This window comes from Protopterus annectens, chromosome 9.part0 (genome assembly GCF_019279795.1).
Source record: "Protopterus annectens isolate FY-2018-M chromosome 9.part0, PAN1.0, whole genome shotgun sequence".
Classification (NCBI taxonomy): domain Eukaryota; kingdom Metazoa; phylum Chordata; order Ceratodontiformes; family Protopteridae; genus Protopterus; species Protopterus annectens.
The window spans coordinates 800,871,435-800,879,443 of record NC_056743.1 but is presented as its reverse complement, the minus strand read 5'-3'; the positions used below and the strand labels follow the sequence as shown (position 1 = coordinate 800,879,443).

Here is an 8,009-nt window from a genome sequence, read left to right as displayed (position 1 = left end):
GTCTATTCAGTGCATTAGGAAATGAATTATCAAACTGTTTTTTCTGTTTCTGCTTTTCTGAAAAATATTTGCATTCTTAAACATTACTGATGGTTCCACGTCTCTGCATCCACAGAGTTAAGTTCATTTTCGTTTTATACCTTCTGGTTTCATCCACTGTCTGCTCTGTTCTCTGGTCATCTAAAACCTTTCTTCAGGCATGGGAAATCACTGAACTCGACAAGAAGTATTGCACATCATCTTGCCAAGGGTTGGAGAAGTCTGTGGTCATTATCAACAGATTTGAAGACTGTAGCAACAACTTGGTTCAAAGATCTCGGGATGTTAGGAGGACAGTGCTGTAACTGTAGCTAGAAAGGTGAGAAGAGCCAGGTGTATGACACCATGTTGTCATCTGGCTTTACTTACCTTTGGAGTAGCACAGCAGAGTGTGTACTGTTATAGTTGTACTACTGTTTTAATACACATAAGATCACAGTTGTAACTCTAAAGAAGGTACAGGAGTTATCATTTCAAATGGGCACATCAATTTAGAATGAAATGATGAGCGATTTTAGAAACCTCCTGCTATTTCCTTATGTCATATCAATGCAGTTCGCCTCTCATTGTTTTTAGACAACTGGAATTTTTTTTAAATTGGGAAGAATTAGCAGTACGCCCTCACTATAAACCTCACATTTCCTGTTCAGCTGTCATTGGAAAGTTTTGGTTTCTAGCCGAATCACATGGTGAAACTGCACACGCTGCCTTCAGCTACTCATGAGACTGACAACTCTCACATACGATGTAACTAGTCAGACAGGCTGCGTTGCACAAGCTAGGCTTTAATTCACATTACAAGATATGTGGAGTCAGGAATGGCAAATAAAGGAAGCAAGGCATATTAACATAACAGTGGTATGTTTTTTTTTTCATTTTTTTCATCTCTGTCTGTCTTTCTTATTTTTAGTGGGCAGGCATAAGCAACTAAGCAAACATAAATGTCATCTACTTAGCTTTTGTTTGAACTTAAAATATTTAAATTTAACTTGGGTTTGCACGTGCTTTTATTTTCATGTTTAATTATTTGGTAAACTACGACTACTTTCATATGTGTGTGCGTATGTGTGTGTGTGTGTTATACATGAAAGCATAAAAGTGCAGGTGCATGTTTCATTCTATACGAGTCTGCTTTTATATACTTGTATGTGTACATCCATGTGTGTGTGTTTTATATATGTATAAGCAGAGAAATCGTGTGGGTACCCGTTTCATTATGTATGACTTGTTATATAGTAGTTGAATGTGTATATCTATGTGCGTGCAGTTCAGTATATATGTATATTTATACAATTTACAAGAAACGTATAAAACTGAAAAGAACAACTGTGGCAGTGAGCACACACATTTTCTTGTTATTATATTAACCATTTTATCTAATAGGCTGTTTTTTTGTTAGGTAACTTGACTGTTGATTTTCTGATTATTGTAATATATACTGTTAATTGTACACATACTCTTTCAAGTAGCTTGCTTGTTAGAGGAACATCTTATCCTAGTCATAGTTGAAAACAGCGGCTTAGATCAGTCCACTTACTTATCATATTTTATTTCATTTTTATTTAGTAATTTGCTGGTCTGGTAAGTGGGCTGATCCAAAGATTTTTTTTCAATCATAACTCTAGCACAAAACCCAGACACAGATAAAAGTGAGGATAATACATTGCAATGCCTTTTGTGTAAAAACATACATTGCAACATAAGTAAAAGACTTTTAAATGTAAATATTAGCATACAAGAAAATGCAAAGTTTCACTTAAAGTGCCTAAGTATATCTAAATACATATACATAGTCAGAACAGCTTGGACAAAGATAGAACACTTCACTGTTATTAAATAGAGATAATTCCCACAAAACAAAAGAATGTCATTGTATACAGCATTACAAAGTCAGCTATGTAACAGAAATGAATTACACATTGTCCTGGTAACAACTGTATTCGTATTCAGGTTTCAGATGATTTAAGAGTTTTGATTTGATTTACTCTGTCATTTGCTACATTTTGGTATGATTAAGCAAGAGGTTCCAGAAAACTGGTGTGATTTTTCAGAAGACTTCTTACCTACTGTCATCTTAAAGTTAATCTGATCATATCTTAGGGGGTAATCAAAGGAGGCAATATTTACCTTATTGACAAGGAGCAGGTATTAATCTAGGTGCATAAGTTTAAATATCAAGTCTGAAGACAGAACTGCATCTATTGCCATAAAAGGAGTTACAAGGCCTTCTCAAAGGAGAGGCAATGCTGCTCAGACATTTAATAAATAAATCTGCAAATTCTGTTCAGCATGATCTTTAGTAGTTCAGCAGTGTGTGCTAAGTACAGGACAACTACTAGTAAAGTGTATTTCATTTCTGCTATTAATATACTCATCTCTAATTATACCCTCCTGAATTCTGAGGTTAAAAAAATGGAAAATACTGACTATTGCAGTGTAGTGACTGAATGGCAAGTCTTTCCAGACACTTAGGTACCTAGTGTGTGCCTACCTGGTGGGAGCTTCTACTAATCCACTGAAAATGACCTCCAGAAAACATAATTTTCTGTTTTTTTTTTTGGGGGGGGGGGTTGAGTAATCCATTCTGAACTCCCTAACTAATGTAATATCTCTATGATTGCACTACACAGGAGGAGGGGACAAATGCCCAGAATCAGCACTTAGTCCTTCACAATCCCCTGACAATGCCTTTCAATGGAAATGCTGGCACTGCTGAGGAAATCAGTCTTGGAGAGCTGAGGCTTGGAGAATCTCCTTTTGTGGAACAGTAGTGTACCTTGGTGGGATAATTCTGCAGGCCAAAGAATTGAAACCTAACAGCTTCTCCTGTCTTTCTGTTCATATCAAAATTCACTATGGATTTTTTTCTAGCATTGTCTGTGAGGTTATCGCTTGCCAGACAAGTTACCCACCAAATCACCGTATAAAGATCTGAATAAATGAATAAATAAAAAAATGAATGCATGGACATAAATGTGAATAGAATTATGCAGAATGCATAATAAACTGTTTCATATTTACCTGTTGTAGATGGTGCGAAGTAATAACATTTATCACACACTTTCATGCTTGTAGATATTTGGAGGAAGTGTTATGGTGGATGGTGCTGGGAGGAATTATGTTAAGAATATCACAAAATTCTTTCGTCTTCCAAAAAAGGCACTCTGGTACTTTGAAAAATGTGGCTGCAGAGTAAATCAACATGATATGGTTCTAAAAAAAAGCTATTTTTCCATGTATTGTGAGACAGAGTATATTTTACTGACTGCTACATTAAAAACATTTTTTTTACTTTTAAACATGGTATCTGATGTGCCTCCTCATACACTTGAAATAGAATATCTGGAGTTTGTTGGCCTAGCTCCAATTACTGTGACAGCACATGCTTGTAAGCCACTATGTTCAAAGCCATGATCATTAAAACCAACTGACATAACAAAGACCTCAGATGCCCATTTAAATCAAATATAATGAGAATGCTTGTTAGAATAGTGTGACTAATTTCATCTCCTGAGTCTGGTTCTTTCTCTTGGAAGGTTTTATTGAAGCATCTCAGGTTACTTTATGTCAGTTTTCTAAGTGTATTCAATGCGAAGACTACAGTAGTGAATCCTTTTGTCTCTTTTGAATGAAAATATTTTGCAAAAATATTAATAAGATGCATCTTAGTTTGATACTTTGCTCAAATGTATTAATTCAGTCAAATATTTCAAATCAGAAGTATGCCGACACTTTGAATTCTATACTACACATCTGATACAGGTTTTTCTTTCTTCATTTACTCTGGGTGTGTTGTAATACTTTGTTCTGTTAAAATTTCCATATGTGGTATTTCAAGGGAAGATTAAAATTATTTCTTTTCAGTATATATTTCTTCTTTTATTGCTTATCCCTTTTTGATTCTTCCCACACTAATAATGAAGAACAGCATATGAGCATAAACCAACAAACCTCCTTAACAGTCAGTCAGCGGAAATCACTGACAAAAATCATGAAGCACGTAGCTCAGCATTTTAGTGCTTGTGTTTCTCCACCAGCAGCAACATCATCAGAACAAAAAGTGAATCCACCCCCCCCCATTTACATAGTGACACCAAACCACATGACAAACAAAAACTCATGGATCTTTGCATTGTTCCAAAATAAATAAATAAATAAAAAAAAATAAAAAATAAAATTAGTAACATCCAGATTCAAAACAGTTAACTATTACTGTCTAAATAATTAGTTGTCAATCACATCTTGTATTAAATATTTTGAATTTATAAAAACAGTAATTAGTGTAAATGATAACATCCATAAAATAGAATAAAATTATATGAAATGAAGGAAAGGAAATAAAAAGAAGTATAATGGACAAAACTAACTCCCAGGAATCAATGACTTTATTTCTGTTTTACCTCTCCTAAAGCTGAGGGCCACCAAGTTGTAGGTTATTTTATTTAATTTAATTATACTACATTTTATTTTATTTAGTTCATTTCATTTCATCTCATTTTACTTTATTTCAGTGGATGTTGTGTCAGGAGGTTCCATCCATGTAATAAGTGAAAGTTTTTAACACATGAAAGACCGCATGGTATGGCAAGTGTACTGGCAATGTCAAACTTGGCATCTCCTGTCACTAAAACCTTTAACCAACAGTACCTTCAACAGCAACAACAACTGGATGACTTGTTTAACCCGTCCAATAAACATAAGTTTGAATTTAATAGCTCAGAATGCGCCATCACACACTGGGAAAGACAACTATCAGTTTCTGTATGCTGTTAGTAATGATATCATCTCTGGCATGGAGTGTTAGAAAGAGACAGGGATCTACAACTCTAAAGGTTTCTCATTTGGTACCCGTGTGCCACATGCATGTAAACATTTACACTGCATTGTATTATTAAAACCATCACCCAAAAATGCTGATGTTATGGTGTCCATTTATGTTGCTCTTGTTTGCTCCACCATAGAGGACTGTACATCCTCCTGCCTCTGTTCACTTGAAAACATTAGTAAACTGGAACACATCCAATGCATTCTCCAGCTTAATCAATAAGGTACCTGGTCTTAACTATAAAACATGATTATGTAAGAGCAATTTGTATTTTGCATTATACTCTTTGAAGAATGGGCATCAGGCTGGCAAGTCAGCACTGCAAAAATCCACTGCCAATCATTAGCGGACTGGAGTTCTGCTGTGGTGACCCCTAACCGGGAAAAGCCAAAAGACTGTATACTTAAGGGAAATATCATCATAATATTTATGATTATCATAATAATCTTTTACCTTCATGATTGGACATGAGGAAGGCAAGTTCCTCTCTTTCTACCCATAATATCTTTCTATCACATTGCTTGTGACAATTAAAATTCCAATCCAGATCACTTTAGGTGAACCCTAAGGTTATGGGACTGACTACTAATGAATGTGAGAAACTCATATTCTCTATAAGAATCCAAGAGTGATTTAGAGTAATTTTAAGCATTTAAAATATACAAGTATTTAGACTGGCAACAGACTCCTAGGTGGCCTGTTTTACACTCATTAATGACCATTAAATCAACAAAACAAATCACATTAAACTTCCCAGTCTTTGCATAATGTTATTTTCCTTTCCATCTGGACTTACAATATGCATAATTTAGTTCACAGAGTATCCCTTACCTGGCACTAAAATACTCTTAGTGTCACAAATCTGGCACAGTACATGTTCAAAAAATGGTGGCCAAACCAGAACAACTACTGCACATCTCCCAAACCATCTGGCAAGTAATATCTCTGAATGAGTAGATATGCAGTACCATACAGATCTCATTCAGATGCTGTTAGCCACTGGCTGTGACATTTATGTTGAAGGTTTGACCAGTCCCCAGCTCATTATGGGAGCCAGTTTTGGTCTGAGGATACTGAGAGTTATTTTGCTTGTTCTTAGTTTGATTATTAAAGTGGGGGGAGGCAATAGGTAAAGGCCTTTTGGGCAGTGGTACTACATGAATGTGCCTCAGTATAAAGGAGATATCCTACACACTGCATACCACCTAAAATTTTCACTTATTAACTGTATGGAACCTAGTCACTGTGTTTTATATACCACCTTGTATGGCCAAATTTGCTGCATTTTAGCTGCACCACACTGAGTTGTGTAGTGATTCCATACTGCACCATGCATTAGTGACTATTCATGTACCTTTTTAAACGTAGAAATAGTTTTCTGCATTGTTTCAAAACAGCTCCATGAACACATTCCAAGCACACACTGGGTTGTGTGACCAAAACAGAGCTCCGGTACCTCTCTACAGCTGTAACCCTCTGACCTGACTTGAAAGCTGTGCCACACAACTTCAGTACAACATATATTGCAATGGCATGAGTGTTTTCCTGTACAGATTACTTTGCTGGTAAAGATACTTTTCACATTTCTAATAAGTATATAAGCATATATGCAACCTTTTTGCTACTCAGCAAAGATATTTTAAAAAACATTGAATTGTGTAATGACCTCTCTCATTGATTTAATATTACCATTCAAGAATGATAGATAAAAAGTAACCACCTTGTTGCATTACTTTTAGAAAATATTCATTTTGCAGCTACTTTATTTAAGAAAAAAAAAACATTTACCACCACATTAAAAAGAGCAGACTTCTCATTCCTGCTGCATTATTCATTATTCAGTAGTTGAGTGGCATTCAAACTAACCCAGAGCAATCACTGTTGACAAATATTTCCACAACTGCATTCTGGCCCCATGGCACAGATGGTGGAAATTTTGACTATGACTCAGATGGCCCATGTTCAGTTAATGACATTGGTGATGGAGGTGAAGACTCAGAGAAAGGGTGTTGTCATCTTGTCCATCCTGTGGGGAGGAGGTCAGCTCTGGCTTTCTGTATGAGCAACACCTAGAAAAAAAGAGGGAGAACTGGTTGTTGCCCCCATGGAGAATGGGTCTGCTGGGCGCACACTGTCAGGTGACACAACTGCAAGTCAGGAAGTCATTTGTGGTAGCACATATGTTTCAGCTGACACTGTGGTGTTTGTGGAAAAGTTCATAGATATATACTAGATTAATGACCACCAGCTGTACAATCCAACCCAATTGCATCCCCTGGTAATGTATGTCTTAATTGGAGGGCTATGTTTGTTAGAAGGGGTATGTTAGTTAGGAGGGGTATACTAATTAGGAGGTTGCTAAAATGTTACATTGGCATTATATTGTGTAGGGAATGTTTACTGTTGGCCCCTGTCTATAAGGGATAGGGGGCCACCCCATGGATGCATTTGAGATTTCCCATCCAATGGTCAAGGTTACATTTGAATAGAGTTAGGGATGGACTCTGCTTCTCATGGATGTGGAACCTTTTCCACAGCATGAGGATCCATTGAGTAACATACCTGTCTTGTCAGCATGTTTTGTTTATGTCACAAGCAAAGTTCAGTTCCCTGGATCTGGTGTTTCTGGGGCTGCTTGTTTTGTGGATGTGCAAAAGCTCCATCAGTGCTAGATCTAAGGATGCTTTATATGCCAAGCATAGATTGCCTCTCAACAACCTGTAGGAGACTGACTATAAAGACAGGGCTCTAAGGCAATTTGTATAAGACAGTGTGTTAATACCCCAGATCCCATTGGTAAGGAACCTCTGTGGGCTTCCCCACTGTTGCATATGCCTAGTCAGGTACATGCTGAAAGGGTACATTGTACTCAGTGATGGGTCAGCTAATGGATGAGTAGAGTGGTACAATAACTTCCTTGGACCGGATGTCATTCCCTTACTTATAAGCTGGGTGACATAGAATGATTTTCTGTCTACCCTGGCTACATGTTGGTCAAAAGCCAGATTACTGACTACATGGACTCCAAGATTTCTAACTACCAGGCCAGCCCTTAGAGGTATCTTATAAACGGAATAATTTGCCTGGGTAGGCATTTTCTCAAAAGGCATTAGAATGTACATCTTTGCATTGAGTTTGTCATTGT

General features: G+C 36.7%; 1 protein-coding gene across 1 annotated transcript in view; it reads left to right on the top strand.

Annotated features, from left to right (window-relative positions):
* The first annotated feature begins 780 nt into the window (after positions 1–780).
* Positions 781–8,009, top strand: part of LOC122810593 — a 217,683-nt gene continuing 210,454 nt past the window's right edge. Inside the window, exon 1 of the mRNA XM_044082170.1 lies at positions 781–897. The gene's annotated coding sequence lies outside the window, so the exon portion shown is untranslated. The remainder of the gene's footprint in view (positions 898–8,009) is intronic.